The following is a 20,683-nucleotide window of genomic DNA, read 5'->3' on the forward strand; positions in this document are numbered from 1 at the left end:
TCTAGACCTGAACCCCGCATACTCGCACTAGGTCTACTCATCGCTGAACGAGCCGGCAGTTCAGTGCCGACTAACATTTCTGGCCAAAGTCACTGCTGATGAGAAGAGGGAACATATAAAATGTATCTGCTTGTTTTTTGTTTGTTTTTTCTAACACGGTTAAGCTACGGAAAAGCACAGCTGTTCAGGCCGTTCACTGATCGGGTGTCAAGTTCTCGTTCGGCCTCCGATCCGACCGAAACAGACCAGGCGACCGTCCGCTGATCAGTTCCGTCGGCGTCGTGAAGCCGAAAACCTCACACTACGGTGATAGGCAACCGTTGAACGTGCTAGCGTCGTCACCAGTATAATACGAAAGATCAGTGTGTCGATAAACTAAGGAACCAACAACTGTGCAGCCCACTCACTGTGGACGCGCCTTATGCTGAAGAAAACGTGCCTTACTCTATATCGCTTTTGAGCGGTAACATCTTCATCAAGCACGTCTGCTTGAGGGATGACTACTGTGTCAATCATCTAAAAAAAAAAAAAAGACGTGTGTGCTTTGATACCGCAGCCTGCATTGCAGACGGCGCTCTGCTGCGTATCCTCTGTCACGTCACATGAGCAATTCAAAACGGCGGTCGTTCTCGGTGGGAGGAGCTTCCCAGTTCCGATTTCTATTGCATTTTTTTTAAATATGCTCCGCACGCTAGGTACTAAAACTTTGCGAGTAGAATCACAGACCTGTTTATTATTCATAGAAGTATAAAACGATAATACATCGAACGACCCTGTCATCGCCCCTTTAAAGTAAAAGACAAAAACACATCTCCAAAAAACGCAATGATAGACAGAAACAGACCTTCCGCACTAACTACAGTATGAGCACGACTCTCAGCCATGCAACCCTGTCCATGCTCGGAATAATGATCCAAATGAAGTGCCATTGATAGACATAACATGCCAAGTGTTACCGTATTTATTCGCATATAGGTCGACCCTTTTTTTTTTCAGAAATGTTATCCATAATTAGCTATCGACCTATATTCGTGACCAAAGCGAGACAAGCCAGGAGGTTGTGACCAAGACAAACGCGCCGGCATGCATGTCGAAGCCGCAGCCGCAGTCGCGCATAATACAAATATTAAAAACGGAAAATTTGCGACAATTAGGTATGTAAATCCAAAAAGAGTGCTAGTGAAATTAATAAGTCGCCACAAAGTTCCTGATTAATAGAATCACTGGTATAACCAATTCATAAGGGTAGCGCAGTAGCGATGACGTCCGCTTTCAGGTTGTCTACTTTGCAGGCTTCATACGGGGCTCGCATTGGCTCGCATACCTCGGAAAGCCTTGTCTTTGTGTCTTTTTTTGCGTTGCCATTCTGAGATTGCATTCGCAGTTTTGCCAAATCTCTTTCTCTGTGGTTTTGCTGGTGTTGCTTTTGCTGCTTGATTGACGATGTCACGTCGACAGAGCTTCACCGCCGACTTCAAGCGAGAAGCGATTCTTTTTGCGGAGAACTCGAACAACTGTGCTGCTCAGCGTGAGTTCGATGTAAACGAAAAGTTGATTAGGGGCTAGCGGAAACAGCGCGACCGACTGTTTGCGTGCAACGGGCGGCGTCGTGCTTTTCGCGGGCCAGCAACCGGGAGGTACGATGCTCTCGAAAAGGAATTGACCATTTGCGGAAAAGCTCCTGCGCATGCGCGACAAAGGCGCAACTAGCGCCCTCTGTGGGCGATTTGGTTTTGGTTGGAAAACATGACGCGCCAGCGCTGCCTAGCTGTGCATTCTCGCGCTGTAGAGCGGTGGATGATTTGAGTTGCTTGTCTCGCTTTCGCCGTATGTGTGTGCCCGTGCATCGCGAAAACTTATCACGTATTTAAAAAAAGTCGGACACGTGAAAAAAGGCTGTATGGATATTTCATGACTGGCCCGAGTGCGCGTCGTCTGCTAACGAAGTAGTGTGCTCGGTGTCCTCTTCCGCTGCTGCTTTGCTGAGGCGCTTTTGTTCTCCCCTCCCTTTTTTTTTTATGTCGGTGCCATAATCTATTGTTGTGAGTTTTGTTTCCTCCTACAGCCACACCATTTACGGAAAAGGGGCCATCTCTGCCTTGAGACAAGGCAGTGTAGAGCTTTGCTGGAGTGAGTTCTATACCTTACCAAGAACTATCGACTTGCAGAGTACGCCCGTGCAAGAAGAATCCTAGTGCCCTCACAGAAACACTCAACAGCAGCCCTGCTACATGCTGACAGGTTTCGCTGAGCGTTCAATAAGGAGTAAAGAAACGCAGTATTGTTCACTATTGCATGCAGTCTAAAGACAGCCATTTGACTAGAACGCCTTCTATCTAAGCTAAGCATGTGCCATGCGACAGCGACACTTGCACGTATATATAACGAGGACCACGACGACATACAAGGCGCGAAAGACGAAGCCGTGGGGTCGGTTGAGCCCAACCGGCCCGTTCAGTAGTAGCTGGGCGTTCTTGCTGTATTTGGCGCTTGCTGCCAAATGAACGCATATTGGTTTTATAAGAGTTCTTGCATCGACAGATTCGGTTGAAAATGATTTTATATACTTGTATGAACATCCACCGTAAATCCAAAAATACAATAGCAAGGTGCGCTATATCTGAACAGCGGGAGCACGGCAGAGTGCAGCCTACGCAGGAAGCGGTCCGTCAGTAAGCGAAGCTCTCGCGTATGAGCGCGAGCGTGGTTGAGAAAATACGAGTCGTTTACTAATCAGTAAAGCCTGGCCTACATCAGAAGCTGCAGGGACTAAGTCAGCAGGAACTCTCGCCCTACATCAGAAAACCCAGAAAACCATTTGCGCGCGTTACAAAATAGTGCACCCCAAGTCACTGTAACACTCGTCCGCCCATTAGCGCCCATGCAATACACGTTCATTTTGTGTATCAGCATTCTGCACAAGAGAGATACACATCTTTCTAAGCAAATAATCTCACCCCGCAACGCAATCGCAGTGAGTTCAAACGATGTGGCCCGAATCAACAGCGAACCATGGCATTGTCGCATAAACACTGCGGTCTTCATGGATGGTGCTCACTCTCATCAAAACTGATTAGTGGTATGAAGATTCAAGTTCCTGACATGGCCTTCCTCCTTTAAGCATCGGCCACGATGCGCCTGGCGAACAGTTGAGGACGCAAACTGCACGTATTGCTCATACGTGGTCATTATTCTGGCTAAAACCCAAAACGCCGGCGCTCTGCACCGTTCTTCTTCTATGTCATCCTCTTTCTTCAGCATATGCAAGTTTTCAGCAAAAGAGCAACACTAAAATAACGATTTAAGCGCACGCGAAACGCCGAACGCTGCCTTGCGCATACCAGTTCGAGAAGCCCTTTCCAACCAAAAGTGCTGGCGAAGCTTCCCATTTTCGACGACAGGTGGCGCTCGCTTTTCCGCAAATGGTCGATTGAGTCTTCATGTGGAAGAGGAGCGTGCGAAGGGTCTTCAAGTGTCGTGCGAGGACATACAAACGAAGGCTCGGCAATTGGCGCAGCGAGAGGGGATAGGTCGGTCGACGTACAAAGCGAGTCAGGGTTGGGTTCAGAAGTTTATGCGGCGCAACGGACTCTCCCTTCGTCGTAGAACGACCATCTGCCAGCGTTTGCCAGCAGAATACGAGGAACGGCTTATTGAATTTCAGCGCTACGTTCTGAAGCTCCGGCATGAAAAGGATTATGGTCTTGGCCAGATAGGGAACGCCGACCAAACGGCAGTATACTTTGACATGCCCAGTCATACCACCATAGCAACAAAGGGGGCAAAAGATGTGCACTTGTTGACGACTGGCCAGGAGCATACACGCTTTACTGTCATGCTGTGCTGCACTGCAGATGGCTGGAAGTTGCCGCCATACATCGTGTTTCGCCGAAAGACTCTTCCAAAAAATGAATCGTTCCCGAAAAAAGTGATCATCCGCGCAAATGATAAAGGGTTTATGAACGAAGAAATGGTCAAAGAATGGTTTAAGACTGTTTGGATGAAGCGACCAGGCGCCGACTTGGGCCTTCCGAACATGCTGGTCTTGGACTCATTTAGAGGCCACATTTGCCCGGGCGTCAAGGAAGCCCTAACGGAAGGCAGGCACGGACCTGGTCGTCATACCTGGTGGTATGACGTCTCAACTGCAGCCGCTGGATGTCGCCGTCAATAAGCCTTTCAAGGACCGCGTCTCGAAATGCTACAAGGAGTGGCTAGCGAACGACAGTGCAGCCATGACGCCAACGGGACGTCGCAAGAAGGCCTCGCTCAGCGAAGTGGCGACATGGGTGAAAGATGCGTGGGAACCCTAGCAAAAAAATCCGATAGAAAACTAATAACCTATCAGATTACTGATATTGGTTTTATAGGTCTGCCAGAGTATTGGTCTTATGGGTATCCTAGCCGATTGGTTTTACAGGTCTACTGGAGTATTGGTTTTATAGGTCAATTGTTTACTGGTCGTATAGGCTATGGTTTTATCGGTCCTATGGCATCTGATAAACTGATAGGTCTGTAATGCTAGTACACCCATAGCTGTGAATAATCTGATAGACCTACAAAACCAGTAGGCTTCCTATTGGTTTTGTAGGCCCTATGGAATATTGGTCTCATCGAGTAGCTGCGGGTGTTTTACCTCTCCGGACACCTGAAAGGAGAGGGCAGCTATGTTCCATTTTCTAGGGATGAGTTACGCAGCAGGTGCATGTATACACATTTTAATCCACAATGACAGCGGCAACGCATACTGGCACATAATCCAAACATTGACTGCATCCAGGTAGCCCTCGATTCCAAGATTGCGGATTTCGGCCCGATGATGTAGTCTCTCGAATGCTAAGGCACCTGAAAGAAATAAAAAATTGAGTTACAGCTTGAAAAATAAGCGATTTCAAGAACGCGACACCACCATGACTTCAAAAAATCGGTCCACACATATACCGGCAACCGCGATTGCGCGCGTATTCATGCGGAGGCAGTTAGGAGAGGCGCCGCCATTACTGAAGGCCGAGGTAGCTGCTGAACCAACATTCCGCCTTGCGCCTCACCACAGGTTCTGCCACTTAAACACAGTGCGCACGATATTCGAAAACAGATTAACGCTAAAAAGTTTCATCAATACTTTCAAGAAATCGTGCCAACAACTTTAAAACTCGACGCTGCGTTATATCACACCGCGCGATTCAAATTCCTTTGTTGGCGTGCAGGCAACGGCATTCTGCAACGCAAAGCCACATCATACACTGACAAAGTATAAACGTCAGCCCGAAGTTGCAAGTGATGCACACGCACCTGATCAAAAGCTGAACGTGCGCTGGAACGTTGATATCCTCGAGAAGCACCCCGAAAATCGGCGAAAACTTATAAACACAGGGCACCGACCGAACCGCCGCACGATCAGCGATCGCGCCAGCGCCAATGCCTCTACGGAGCTGCGCATGCGCGCCCAGAGGAAAGGTGGAAAGGAGGATGAGAGAGGCCAGCACGGGAACGCTTGCGCGGGAGTGGGAGTGAGAGAAAGGAAACCTACCTCTCCGCTGCGAAGCCACCGCGTCGGCAGCTCGAGCCGTACTCGTCGCGCGCTCGATGTCGACTCCTCTCGCTTCGGCGGCGGTTGCAGCGTTGCAGTTGCTTGGACGCGCGCCTCTCAATCCATTTCACCGTCCTGCTCTGCACATGTAGGTGATTGTGACTGAGCTGGGCCCCGACAGAATCGTGCTATATCCGCGTGCTTTCCCATCTTCATTCAGTGATCCAGTAGCAACAGCGTCGCGCGTCTTGCGGCTCCAACCGTACGTAGTTTGTTGAGACCGCGCGCAGCGTTCTCAATTGTTATTGCGGCTAATATTGTACGTTACGGCAACACTCAATAAACGGGATGAATGCGTGAGTTTTGGGGATGTGTCCGAGATGGAAAAGGAAACAATGACAAAGACCTAAAATCTCCAACGTACTGATCCTGCATGCAAGACCCATAAACAAACGCATACTGATGTATCAGACACATGAACCAATATATATGTAGTAGTCTACAAGACAAGCATGTATCAGCCTATAAGATGTATGGGCTTCTGCACTGGTCTGATACTTTTCTTATACAACCCACCGATAAACCTATGAAACCAATACTATTGCCTATAGGACAAATATGTACCAGTATATAAGATTTATGAGTTTCTGAATAAGTCTCATAGAAATGCAGATAAAACACATAGAATACCTACAGAACCAATACCGATTCTTATAAAACCAATAACGCAACCTATTGGTCTTTTTTGCTAGGGAAGACCTTCCTGCGGAGATAATCAGGACAGCATTCAAGAAATGCTGCATTTCGAACGCACTCGACGGAAGCGAGGACGACGTCCTTTGGGATGCCGAGGTCGCCAGTGAAGCATCCCAAGAGGAAAGCAGTTCAGACGATGATGTGGCTTCTTCTGACAGCGACTAGCTAGTGGCCAAAGTTCGTTATGAATAAAGGTTTGTCGTGTACATGTTTCTCGGTTTTTCAAAAAATATGGGTCGACTTATATTCGAATAATTTTTTTTTATTCCTCGGTGAGCCTTGTATATAGGGGTCGACCTATATTCGTGGTCGACCTATATGCGAGTAAATACTAGTACATTGATTTCCCTCAGTGGTAACGCACCTATAAGTACTGCTGCATTTCAACTAAGAAACAGCCCACCAATATTAGTATTAGTTTATCTTCTGTACACCAACACTGCCTTTGATCTGAGAGTTTGTTCAACTTGAGCTCACAAATTTTTGCGCTGCTTTAGTGGTACCTAAATGTGGCCATATCCAATGCATTGTGCGGGCTTTCGAAACAGCGACAGAGTACATACTTTATTTTGAGAAACTTTCTGGAAATTCCGCTGATCACACATTCTGCATAAGTACACGAGCATCATCATACACTATGCTCCTTGTACTACCAGAACTTTCTTCCTTCAGGCTTCAAACAAAGCACCCTCCCAAAGGCTAGTGAGTGCTTCAATGAAAAGCAGTTTTCTTCTGGCTTTTCCACTGAAAGCACCCTTCAGCACCTATTGCGCACAAAAAATGCGCACTCGCAGTAAATTTATGTAATTATCTCGATATACTGTAAACATGAAATGACAAAAAAAATTGAAGAGACCCTCAAACTCTGTCCTGAAGGGTACGACACCACAACTTTAACGTCTCCTATTTGCCGGCACCCCATGTGAATCCTCATTTGCATCCATGCACTTTGCTGCTAGCTTAATCTTAAGCTTTTCGTTTCTGCCTCTACTATCCAATGCATGCTCATTAGGATGAGCATGTGCCAATGTACCCGCCAAACTGCCATATAATATGAAACACCACCCGACACAGATACAAAGCCCCCCTTTAATCACACCGTACGAATGTGCCTGATGGCTTGGGCCAGTGTGCCTACTCGGGACTGAAGGGTGCTGAAGGATTGGATAGTAATCTCACCCTCCCATCTCAAAGGCAAAGCCAAACTTCGTAGCACCTACCAACTCAGCCCAGTAATGACATCACACAACCTGACGACTACTCAGTGCAAGTCACCTGCCACAGTCATGGCCGCGATTTTTTGCTCCCGATGCTAACATCGTTAACACCAATGCCAGACTTTCTGGACAACAGGGCCTTTGGCACTATCGCAGCAGAAACACATATAACTAAACTTTTTGCTAAACAAATTGATTTGTCCCACACAAAGAGCTCAAAGAATATTACCCGACTTTCACCCTAGAATTATATACAAAAAATTAAAGCTGAAAATGAAGAACATTGGATTATACCGCAGCAAGTCATTTCATCCCCATATAAGTGCACAGGACTTCTGGGGAAAATGGCAATGATGAAGATGGCCTAAAAAGTCAACACTGAAGTAAGACAAGGAGATACCAGAACTGGCACGAAGCAAACATTGCACAACTGCATAACTTCATACACGGGCCTGCGTGGACTGGTTGAACTTGTCGGGCATAAATCAGTATCCCAAAGTGAAGTTATCCTGCCAACATTTTAGTCATACTTCATGTTTTGGGAAAATGCACCTCTTGCTACAAATGTACGCGGCGCGAGGGACACAACACAATAAAATAAGCGAGACAGAAAGAGCACCTGTTAGCCCTTCGCGCCATTGGAGTTTACAGCATGAACCAACTAGCCCTACAGCAAGTACTTCTGCAGTCATCATGATGTGAAACAGCAGGATGCACTTTTTGAAGCTCCTAATGCTTACTGAAAAATTGAATCAGTGCTTAAAACATAACATAAATGCTGGAAGTTTTCAGCCTTCTTTAATTTCATTTATGTAAATTCCATGATTGTAGAATGACTCAAAAAGGTTTGCTCCCATACCTCATTGTTGTAAATGACAAGCACATGCGTGGGCGGACTGTCACTCAGGAAGTAGGTCTCCAATCCGTCTTGCTTGTAACCCGGAACACGGCACGTGCTGAAGATTTTCTGGTACTGAGACATATCTAGAGGATCTTTGCCCATCATTTCAGGCTCCAACTGTTGCCTAGACAAAGAAAGGAAATGATAAATTATAGTTTTATTCGAATGTCCATATGCAAATGGGCAAGCTTCAGTAATAGCACTTTCCAGACGGCTATCCACAGCAGCTGTCCGAATCTGTGAAAGAGCAATAAGTGTAAGGGGTCAACCCCTTAGCATCGAATCAGAACACAGGATCTGAATCCAAATGACCCCTTTGCAGGGCAGGCAAACTTTCTCTGAATCACCCAACTGGAGCTCTCAACTATCATGCACCTCTTAGACCAGGTGTATGTGTAATGCATAAAAACCTCTCCGTTTCAATCTCCCGCTAATTGCTATCAAGTAATTAGTTTAGGTATTCAGCTCTAACCGAGGATGGCGACAATACCCCAGAAGCAATGAACAATAATTTCAGAGATATCATTACTGAGTGTGTGGTAGAAGTAGGCAGTAGGATAGTTAGAGAGGATACCGGTAAGCTGTCTAAGGAGACGAAAGATTTGATTAAGAAACGCCAGAGTATAAAAGCTTCCAATCCAACAGACCAGATCGAATTGGCCGAGATATCACAGCTAATCAATAAGCACAAGGTGGCCGATATAAGAAAGTATAACATGGAGAAAATTGAGCATGCTGTAAAGAACGAGGGAAGCCTTAAAGCGGAAAAGAAGAAATTGGGCATAGGCAAAAACCAGATGTATGCAACAAGGGACAAGGCGGGCAACGTCATCACTAATATGGACAAGATAGTCAAACTAGCCGAGGAGTTCTATAGAGATCTCTACAGTAGCCAAAGTAGCCAGGACCGTAATGAGATTGGCGGTAGAGAAAAACAGTCAGACGTTCCACCAGTGACGAAGGACGAGGTCAAGAAAGCACTAGAAACTATGAAAAGGGGGAAATCAGCTGAAGAGGATCAGATAACTACAGATTTGCTGAAGGACGGGGGGGATATTGTGCTAGAAAAACTGGCCACCCTGTATACGCAGTGCCTGGTGTCATCGACTGTACCGGAACCATGGAAGAATGCAAACATTATCCTCATTCATAAGAAAGGGGACTCTAAGGACCTTAAAAATTACAAACCATTCTGGTTACTGTCTGTTACGTATAAGGTATTTACTAAGGTAATCGCTAATAGAATCAGGACAACCTTAGACTGCAATCAAGCAAAGGATCAAGCAGGTTTTCGGAAACGGTACTCTACTATCGATCATATCCATACCATCAATCAGGTGATAGAAAAATGCTCGGAATATAACCAGCCCTTATACATAGCATTCATTCATTACGAAAAAGCATTTGATTCAGCTGAAACCTCGGCGGTGATGCAGGCATTGCGAAATCGGGGTAGACGAGCTGTACGTGAAAGTACTGGAAGATATATATAGTGGCTGCACAGCAACCATAGTTCTGAATAAAGAAAGTAACAAAATTCCCATAAAGAAAGGTGTTAGGCAAGGAGACACAATCTCCCCAGTACTATTCACAGCTTGTTTAGAGGAAGTATTCAGAGACTTGGAATGGGAGCAGTTAGGGATAAGGATAGATGGAGAATACCTCAGTAATCTGCGATTTGCTGATGACATTGTCTTGCTAAGCAACTCGGGGGATGAACTGCAAATAATGATTGATGACCTAGACAGGAAAAGTAGAAAGGTAGGCCTGAAAATCAATATGCAGAAGACTAAGGTAATGTTCAACAGCCTCGGGAAGGAACAGCAGTTTAAATTAGGTAGCGAAATACTGGAAGTAGTAGGCGAATATGTCTACTTAGGACAGGTAGTAACCGCAGATCCGGACCATGAAAAGGAAATAACAAGAAGAATAAGATTGGGATGGAGCGCATTTGGCAAGCACTCGCAGATTATGACTAGCAGCTTACCGGTATCGCTCAAGAGGAAAGTATACAACAGTTGCATCTTGCCTGTACTCACCTATGGGGCTGAAACGTGGAGGCTAACCAAGAGAGTTCTACTTAAGTTGAGGACAACCCAGAGGGCTACGGAACGAAAAATGGTAGGGGTAACATTAAGAGATAGAAAGCGTGCAGAGTGGGTCAGAGAAATAACTCACGTTACCGACATTCTAGTGGAAATTAAGAAGAAGAAATGGACATGGTCAGGACATGTAGTGCGAAGAGAGGATAACCGATGGTCGCTGAGGGTAACAAACTGGATTCCAAGGGAAGGAAAGCGTAGCAGGGTGCGGCAGAAAGTTAGGTGGGCGGATGAGATTAAGAAGTTCGCAGGGGTCAAGTGGATGCAACTAGCACAGAACCGGGTTAAGTGGAGAAACATGGGAAAGGCCTTCGCCCTGCAGTGGGTATAATCAGGCTGATGATGATGATTAGTTTACTTCTGAGCATAAATGATGCAGTGGCCCAGTACCTTTGGTACTTGGCTACTGGTCCCAAGGTTGTGGGTTTCATTCCAGCCACGGCAGTCATACTTCAGTGGAGGAAGGATACAAAAATGCCTCCGTGCTTTGTGATCTCAGTATACGCTAGCAAACCCAAGAAAGTATAATATACGAGGGGCATCCAAAAAGTAATTCCTCCAATCTTTTTCTCTCAAATACTGTTTATTTAGATTTTTAAAAATGAGTAGCTGGAGCTTACAGCTGAAACCAGACATGCTGAAAAGGAACATAAAGCCAGGCATGTTACTACTCAATGGCCCCATTCACATACATCCAACAGCTCTGGTATAGGTCTGGAAAATGTTTTTTGTATGACTTTTTGCGAACACATTTTAGGCTTTAAAAAGTGTCAAATTTGTCTTATTTACATCAAGACTTCTTATAGTACAAATGCAGCCTTGAAAGCAGTGTAGAGTCACCATGTGGGCTTATGAGAGCTTGAGAAAAAATTTGAAATTAATAATCTGGGAAGGTAGGACTTTTTGTAAACATTCGAAGAGCGTTCCTAACAAAAGTCTATAAACTGAAGTGTGTCCCCTTACTGGCTATAATAGACAAGCATTAAATGAAATATTAAATGTTGTCTACCACAGTGGCTGTATATACCTCAATAAGAACCGATTTTCATCCCTGCTTTTCAACGGAAGACAAGAAGAGACGACTTAACCTCGCATGTATGCTTCCCACTGGACGATAATAGTGATGGCTGCAACAACACAGAAAAGCAGCCGCAAGGACATACTGAAACTTGTACCTAGCTGGCTTTGCAAGCAACCCCTTTTATTTCAATCATAATAATTTAATACTAAGACTGCTTCTACGATGTTTCCAGTGCAGCACGTGGTGTAAGTACTTGCGACAGCGCCTTCTGTGGCATTGTGGGAAAGGGAAGAAGGAGTGCGAAGTTTGTTTTTTGGGCTAGGGGGCTTAAGGGGGAGGAGATGGAGGCATAGTGAAGGGCCACTAGTGCTGAGGTGGTCCACTCCAGTCTCCCTACTTTTCTTACGTAGCCTCTACTGCAGAGCCACAAAATGTCAATGGGTAGTATGGCATCAAGAGATCACATAACATTGGCAAGTTTGCAGAAGCTACAAACTTGACCAGCTTCTTCGAGGTGGGAGTGTGCATATGGGAATCAAACTCTCCGGTTTGTCCACGAGTATAGAGCACACCCTCCCTACTTCTTCACTTGCACTTTTTTTGCACCTCTTTGTTACTTTAAATACTTATGCTTTAGCACAGGCAAGTGCTTTCAACTGAAAATTTTCTTTCCGTGTCTCAATGCCTGCAATAGCAAACCCATTTTACCAAAATGTGAAGTTTGGAGCGTTTTTCTCGATAGATGAGATATTCTCAACTATGGATGAATAATGCAAAGGTTTTAAACTGACTAAAAGCAACAGGTTATAGATGATAAAACTTTCACGCATCAAAATGTTGGAGTTACAAATGCCTTGGAAATGCCTCGAAAACAGTGCCAGAAAAGATCAAAATGTGTTGATGGTAACTTCTAACAGACAAAAATATCACAGTCGCAGATTTAATGCTGCGAGGTTTATGCCCAATAACCAAAGGCATTAGCATATAACTCTGGCATATTTTGAGTCATGCAGATTCTTTAAAGAAGGAAAATGAACACAATGCTCTCTAATATATATATATATATATATATATATATATATATATATATATATATATATATATTTTTTTTTTTTTTTTACAGAAATATTTTGGAGATATGGGATCCTGCTCTAAGTGTGGCCCATGGATCTGCTACTGGAAAAAGGCTGCTTTATATGCTTGCAAGGCTGTTTTTTTTTTTAATAAACTCACTTCTAGTAGTCCAAGAATGTACACTCTAAGTGCTTTTTACATAAGAAAGCAAAAAAAAATGGAAGAAGCAGCAGGCCAGAATTTGGCAATTAGCTCAGAATGTGCACACAAGGTTTTCTTCACAGATTGAACATGGACTGAAAACTCACCTTTCTATCACTGCTTTGAAGTCTAGAGCACCAGCTATGAGCAGAGCTGCGTGCCTGTGAATTAGAAACAAACTGAATTCAATGAGGCATCTGACATATTTTTGCAGACCAATGCTACTTCAGCTGGTCGTCTTTCTGCATGAAATTTTGCTTTGGCAGTGCCATGGCAGGATTTGAGTAGACAACTACTCGCATTTTATATGAAAGGTAGGCTCCTTCCAACCACCAATCTGCAAGCTAAGGATGCAAAATATTGTACACTTACAGCAAACATACAGCATTTGAATTTTTAATTTTAAAGCAGCATACAGGAATACTTCGGTATGGCATGTCTACATTTCTTGGCCACGTATCTTTTGATGCACTTGAGCAGAAAAGACAATCTATATAAATCTCTCAGGCTACAAGCCAGAACTCTTGCAGCTCAACATCAAGCTGACTAAACCCCGAAACCGGGCAACAACCCAGGAATAATGCAAAATCTGTGTTCTCCAGAAATTCTGGTGACATCCTCCTAGCTCCTAATCTAATGTTCACATTCAAATCTAGGTTCATGAATGCTTTCAAGAACAAAGACTTGTAGCCCGAAATAAGGAAGCGCACAGTAACCCAATTTTCTGTTGATGCTGCTTTAGACTCCAGTATCCGGTACAGCTTCGCTCCTATACCATTTGGTTCGGCAAATTCCTGAACAACCTAGAAAATGTCAAAAGGCCAGTAAAAAAAAAAAACAAAGACTTGGTTAAGTAAAGCAATTTCTGCCATTTCCACTCGGGTGGACAGGAGAGCAAAACCAGAGAGCAACAACCAAGCATAATTGTTTTTTTTTTTTTAGCATCAAGATCCTCATACTTGGTTTTCCAGGGATGTTTAAAAACCTAAAAATGTGATCTATTAAGCATTGCTCATAATGATATGGAAGGATGCTTTATGACAGTAGGTGGGCACTAAATACTCCATCCAAGCCTAGCAGCATGAAAGGAATGTGTGCTTGCTGCACATGACTAAGACACAAATGCAGTGATCAAATGTACAGTCAAAATGTTCCAAAATATACAAAGGAGCCACTTCAAAGCCTCGCTGTCATATGGCTGAGCTCACCAACAAAATTCAGGCACATCTCATGTTGCTGCTGTCCACTGCTTCTCCCATTACCCCAAGAAGAAGAGGATAAAAGTTGACAATGGACCTCTCCTGGCCTACTTCATCAGAGCACGTGTTTCTGAACCAATGAGTAAAATGTGCACTTTACCAAGAGGACTCCAAACCGGAGAAGAAAGACTGGAATAACAAGGTGAGGTGCATATAATGAGGGCATCAAAGGCAGTGGGGGAGTGCTTTTCACCAGAAAAAATTTGTTCAAAAATGAAAGTGGCCAATTTTGCCCATGGGAACAACGCTGCTTTGACTTCACCATGTTTACATCAGGGGTAGGTCCACTAATATGTGGCTACTCATTTAATGGCCTCCACAGTGAGTACCATGGTATGCAATTAGCATAAAAACATGGCAGTAATGTGGTGGCTGCATTTCTATTATGACAAAACACAAAAAGCGCCGGCATGCAGCGAGATACCAGTGCGCACTGAAGATTCCCTATGTGGTCACAATTACCCTAAATCCCTCCACTATCAAGTTTCTCAAAACTTGTGTTGCTTCAGGACATTAAGCCGCACATACCATACCACACAAGTTCTGAAACACGGCTGGCCCCTCATCTGACCATGGTAGCATGGCAGTAAATGAGAGTATATATGGGCTGGTTAAAATGCAAAATACAATGCCTTTGAGGACAATTGTTTGTATAGCTGCACTGTAGAAATATTTGGCAAAATAAGTGCGCATGGCCAGTGGCTTACACGCTGCTTTTGAAAAGCTGTAATTGTTTTTTGCAGTGCTTGTAATGACAGTTACAGTTTGAAAGCTTTTCAGGCAACAAAGAATATCTTGAAAATTAACGTAATGTTACTTGTGTAGAAGTTAGGCTGCACCCTCCTCTCATTATGCAAAAAATGAGCTCGAAAAAATAGATATCAGCAATTTTCAGCAGTTCATGCCTGATTGAAAAAACGTACTGGAAAGCAGCATGTAGAGCAGGCACGCATTCAAGGCAGAACCCCCCTTTAGAATTCAAGCTCCAACATCATCTTGGCAGTGCTCTTGTTATGAATGCACACTCCCCTTTCCCTCTCCACTTTCCAGCTCAACACAATAAATATCCGCGCCTCCCCCAACAACAACAAAAAAAAAGTCACTTCAATGAACACAAAGGCTTAGCATTAGGAAATGCAGCTTAAAGACTGCAACTGCCACTGTGTTTAGAGTCACAACAAGTGGTCTTCCACACAACGCCAGTTCAGATAGCTTATGCCACTAACATGAGACAAAACAGAGTTCAATGCTAACACACAAATTTTATAAATTCGAATGAGGAACTGCACTATCAAATGTATGCACTGACAGCCTATATACAGGGCCCAGCCTAGGCAAATGATGGTACAAATTATGACAACAAAAAGCAAGCAATCATAGGAAGCCACCATGCGGCTCACAAATTCATTACTCCTTTACCATGCTTCTCGGCGTCGCCACACAGCACCACTGACAGACCAAGATAAACACACACACACACACACACACACACACACACACACACACACACACACACACACACACACACACACACACACACACACACACACACACACACACACACACACGCACACGCACACGCACACGCACACGCGCACACACACACACACACACACACACACACACACACAAGCACACACACAAGCACACGCACGCACACACACACAGAGGACTAGCAGATACAGCAACACCTGCTGTAAAATGGACACACCTCAATGGATAGCGCTTTCTACCACTGACTAAAAGCATAGTGGGCAACCTCATGGCAACCTCCTGAGGTCACCCACCTCTGATAAGAAATAACATATAGCACAATATGTTTCTGTAACATTGCAGCAACATTGTCAATGTTGTATAATGTTGCGATAACATTGGACTACATTTATTCAACATAATGCGAAAACTTTCAACATTCGATAACGTTGCTGCAATGTTAACAAGTAACATGCTGGCAATGTTGCTCTAAAGTTGTCTTTCCACATTGCAGCAATATTGTCAAATGATGTATAAATGTTGAGCCCCATACGATGACATTGCTATAACATTATTTCCTTTATTGGCTAACTGTCGTTCTTTCAGACTATTTCTGCAGCCCAAACAGAAAAGCCGGTATTAGGTCACTCCATTGACCTTGTCACTTCCCCTCATGACATTGTTTATTTATTTTTTAGTTTGAGTGCAACCTTGCATGTCATGTGCATGCGATGAACAGTACAAGTATACTGAACTTTGTTACACTGAGATAGAAATATATATATTTATTTGCAATATATTTAGACTGCTGAGATTGCATTATCTTTCAATTAAACATGCGGACTAAAATTATAACTGCTGAAAAAATTTAGTTCTGTTTTCACTAATGCCCCGCAGCCTAATGGTCATGAACATCGTCGCGAATCCAAATCAAGTCGAAATCGCGGCCGCGCTGACAGCCATTCCTGCCAAACCGCGTGTAAGCGGCGATCGCGGCAAATTCTTCACGTGCATGGAGCATTTTCCTTCCTCCATGGCTCACGTGTGTTTCCCTTATTCTAGCATAGTTTTCTTGTGGTTGCCGTGTTCTTGCTGCTGTGTTGCATTGCGGCTTCATAAGAATTCAGCTGGAATGACGGAGGCCTGCACAGAGGATAACATCAGTGGTGAGTGATTTCTAACCAACGTTATTGAGCTGTGACACGTGTTGCCTGGCACAAAGCCAGTAGTGCATATATGCATGTGTTACTCATGCCCTTCGTGATAGTTTGGTAAAGTGCTACATTCATTGTATTAAGAAGAGAGTGAAGTGTTCGCTAAGCGAAGTGTCGATCCAGCAACGACGCCGAAGAATAGCAGAGGCTGTTAACGACGACTTGAAAACTGTTCGGCAGATGTCAATCCTGATAATGGTCGTGACAGCAGATCATGAAGAGAGTGAAGTGTTCGCTAAGCGAAGTGTCGTTCCGGCAACGACGAAGAATAGCAGAGGCTGTTAACGACGAACTAGAAAACTGTTCGGCAGATGTCAGTCCTGATAATGGTCGTGACAGCTGTCCATGTCTGTGTTTATAGAGCAGCGTAAAAATTTTGTAATTAGAGATGTGCCCACCAAGATGCTTAGCTTAGCAATTCAATTTTTTTTTTTTTTTTTTTCAGGGATGCAGCTTCACTTGTGACAACATCATGATTTGGAAGAGACCCTCATCATGACCAGCTGGAGGCTACCAGGGCACAAGCATTTTTAGACATGCTAAATTGTTCAGTCAAATGCTGACAATACTTGTTTGTAGTTTTCCGGTGCAATGGCGCATGTCCAGAGAAGGGAGGATTAAACTAGTCGTAATGACTCTACTGTTCATAATACGTCTGCTTGTTTCTGAATACCGAACTAGGTTGTACTCCCACTTTGTATATTTGTGTCAAGTTTCTGCACAAAATAGTGCTGCACAGTGCTATAGTGTTTGCGTAAATAGTTTACTGAAGTGTTTTATATTTGTAAATGCAAGTTGAGGGGTGGTGGGTGCATTTTCATGCTCTGCTATTGTGCCCAGTAACTGTTCAAAACATTATCTCTGGTTCTTGTTCCTGAGTAGCCTGTGCGTTGTTTTGTAGCTTTGTTGCAAGTTACTTTATAAATTAATTAAATAAAATAAATCTTGTCTGTGAAATGTAGGCCCATGTGGCACATGCCAATGTGCCTGTGTAAATGTTCAGTATGTTATATATCTGCTTCCTTTTTCTGAATAGGCAGTACTGCTGTTTTATATTTTGTTGCAAGTTTCTGCAACTAATAATTTACTAAAGTGTCATGTTTGTAAAACTCAAGTTGAGGGACATGCACATTTTAAAGCTATGCTGATGTACTTAGTAACTGTTGACATTATTTGTGCTTCCTGTTCTTGAGTAGCCAAATCGGCTGTGTGCTATGTATGATTGTTGCAAGTTTCTGCATAAAACGATTGTCTTGAAGTAAATGTCTTACGTTTGTGAAACTAGCTGCTGTATGTCAAGCTAATGAGTATACTGGAATCAAGCTTGCTGTTTGGCTAATTGAATAAATTCTTGACAAATAAAATAGCGCTAAAAAACAAATGATGGTTATTTGTAATGCACATGCATATATATAAATCATTCTAATTGCCAGAATAACCACTTTCAGTGCCATTTTCTGGTCACAGCAGCTTATAGCATCTAAATAAGCACTGGTACAGAGCTGATGAATATTATATGTAAGGTCTCATTCAGAGCAAGCGGCTTGAAAAGTGGGGAAAAGCTGTATTGTCCAGTGCAGCCTTTTAGGTATTCATACTCCTCTGCACCGCACTGCCGTGTGGCAACAAGTAATGTTCAGTTGCTCATTCTTGCGACCTTAAGCTACCATAATAATTGTGGTACGACGATACCATTGCACATGGTTTAGCCTTTCACAAGATAAATTTATTGAACAGCAAGCATCGATAGCTAGTGGCCATCAATGCGACGGAATATTTCAGTAGTTTGGAAATGCTGCCTGAAAGTTTCTGAAACATTACAATAGCTTTGCAGCAATATTGCACTAACATTGTCATTGGAATGTTGCCTGTGTGCAAATAAAAAGTTGTACCAATATTAAGAAAATGTTGCAGCCATGTTGCATTAATATCGTCTTCAGAAGTGGCTTAAACATTGACTAAAGGTTGTTGTAACATTGGTGCAATGTTGCTTCAATGTTGTCTTATGTATGTTGCACCAACGTGGCAAAAAGAGGGCACTAGCCACGTTAAGGCAATGTTGAAAGCAAACATTGCGGCCACATTGAGGCAACAAAGTGTGCTACTAGGGATATATATATGCCTGCTCTTGATAGCAACTGCAAATAAATGTGAACACAATCATATTAAATTACAATTTTTGGCACCAACTGAGAATTCACGCACAGACACAAATGATAAGTGCAAGACAGTATCAAATATTAAAAACTCCTTTTCAAACTAAAGTCCAGTTTCCAAGGGCTAAACTATAGGAAGTAGCAAGACTGCAGTAATGATCTAGACCTTGTCGAAAGTAAAAGCAAACAGTTGTAGTTGAACAGCTCGTTTCTAGTAGTACATGAAACTTAATGCGTTGTTTCCATGAAGCAACCCAACCAAATCTTGATGAAAAGCTCTGCATACCTTTAGCGTCTTATTAAGTTGGCCAGATGTAACAAGTGGCTTGACTGACTTCACATACATTTGAAGTTTCTTTCAATGGCGGCACGGGCAACTTTTTCAACTCTCTCTGCTTCGACATAATAAGACCCATTTGAACAGCCGTTGAAGCTGGACGTAGCGAAACATTTTTGCTGAATACATTTACCTGACGAAAACCAAGCAAGCAAGCGAACTGAAGGACAAGCAGATCGGGTCATGCATATTGAAGGAATGCAGTAAAAACAAAAAAAAAAATAATAATAATAATAAAGTTGTTAGTCGAAACGGAAGCACAAGAAATGAATTTGACAGATCTGTTTCCTGAATAACAACACGATGATTCCATCATTTATGCATATCGGACGTAAGGGGCACGGTAAGGGAATACAAATAGGGAGCGAGATTATCAAAAAAAAAAGCAATATAGGATGGACACTAATCGCGAACTTCAGATAAGACCTAACTCACCATTTTTCCGCGTGCGCAGGCGACGCAGGCAAGTGACCCGCGAATCATTTCAGCCCGAAGCATTAGTCCCTTCGAACTTCCTCGATTTTTTCAAATAGTCCTTTTGGTCATGTTTTTGGATTGTTAGCGATGGCGCTGGGACGCTCGGATGGCTCGGACTTGTGAAACCGCTAGTTACCAATCCCGAAAGTTGTTGTGTTGCACACGAATGTTCATTCATTCTATTAATTTTGTTTACAACTTTCTAAACAATCTTCATAAATTAAAAATCTAACGATTTGATCATCTACTACACACATATTTACGGCGCCATACACATAACCATAGAAAGAAGTCCGCTGTTTTATAATTTCCCACTTAAATCAGCATTAAAAGGCCCCAACCCTTAGATATTTAATTTTGCGATATTTACACCCAGACTTCTGAGCATGTAGAAACTTTCGTAGCGCTCACTAAACAAATAACTCCATTTTGGAGCAAACAGAGACGCGTCGTCTGCTCGAGCAGACGACACGCTGCGCTCTCCGCTTCGGAGCGCGCACCAGGCAACTCGTGGAGGTGACGTCTTGTCACGTGATTGCATGCCAGAGCGTCGTCTGCTCCTTTTCTTTCTGCGCGACGCTCACGTACCAAGCGCCCTTAGCAACGCTGTTGCTAGTAGCCCGAGTTTTCATAGCAACAGCGTCACTGTTGCTAATGGCCCGACTTGAGGTCTGTTCGATTCAGCTGCACTCTTTGCACCAGTTCCGTACAGTTCTGCGGCAGTGCCGCAAGCGTTCAGCACCAGTTCCAGCAGTTCAGGTGCAGCATCGGCACCAGCTACTTACAAACGAATGGTAGAGTTCAGGCTGGGCCGTCTGCTAGCCTTGGCGTCGCCAACAAGCTGCGGCCGGCTGTGTACAACATCACGTCAGCGGACGCCAACGTTTCGGTTACTTAATGAATTTTCAAATAGCACATGACAACGAAGTTTTGACATTATATTCAGCCGCGATGCTTTTGGCCCG

At 43.8% G+C, this 20,683-nt stretch overlaps 1 long non-coding RNA gene across 1 annotated transcript; it reads right to left on the reverse strand.

The window, feature by feature from the left end:
• Positions 1–4,702: 4,702 nt before the first annotated feature.
• LOC146172205 (uncharacterized) lies at positions 4,703–5,387 on the reverse strand. The gene is made up of 2 exons (XR_014702534.1): positions 5,293–5,387; positions 4,703–4,845 (listed from the first exon to the last, which is right to left on the reverse strand). It is a non-coding gene; the product is annotated as an uncharacterized LOC146172205 (long non-coding RNA).
• Between the last annotated feature and the right edge of the window lie 15,296 nt (positions 5,388–20,683).

This window comes from Amblyomma maculatum, unplaced genomic scaffold (genome assembly GCF_055883805.1).
Source record: "Amblyomma maculatum isolate TAMU_Amacu unplaced genomic scaffold, ASM5588380v1 scaffold_13, whole genome shotgun sequence".
NCBI lineage: Eukaryota > Metazoa > Arthropoda > Arachnida > Ixodida > Ixodidae > Amblyomma > Amblyomma maculatum.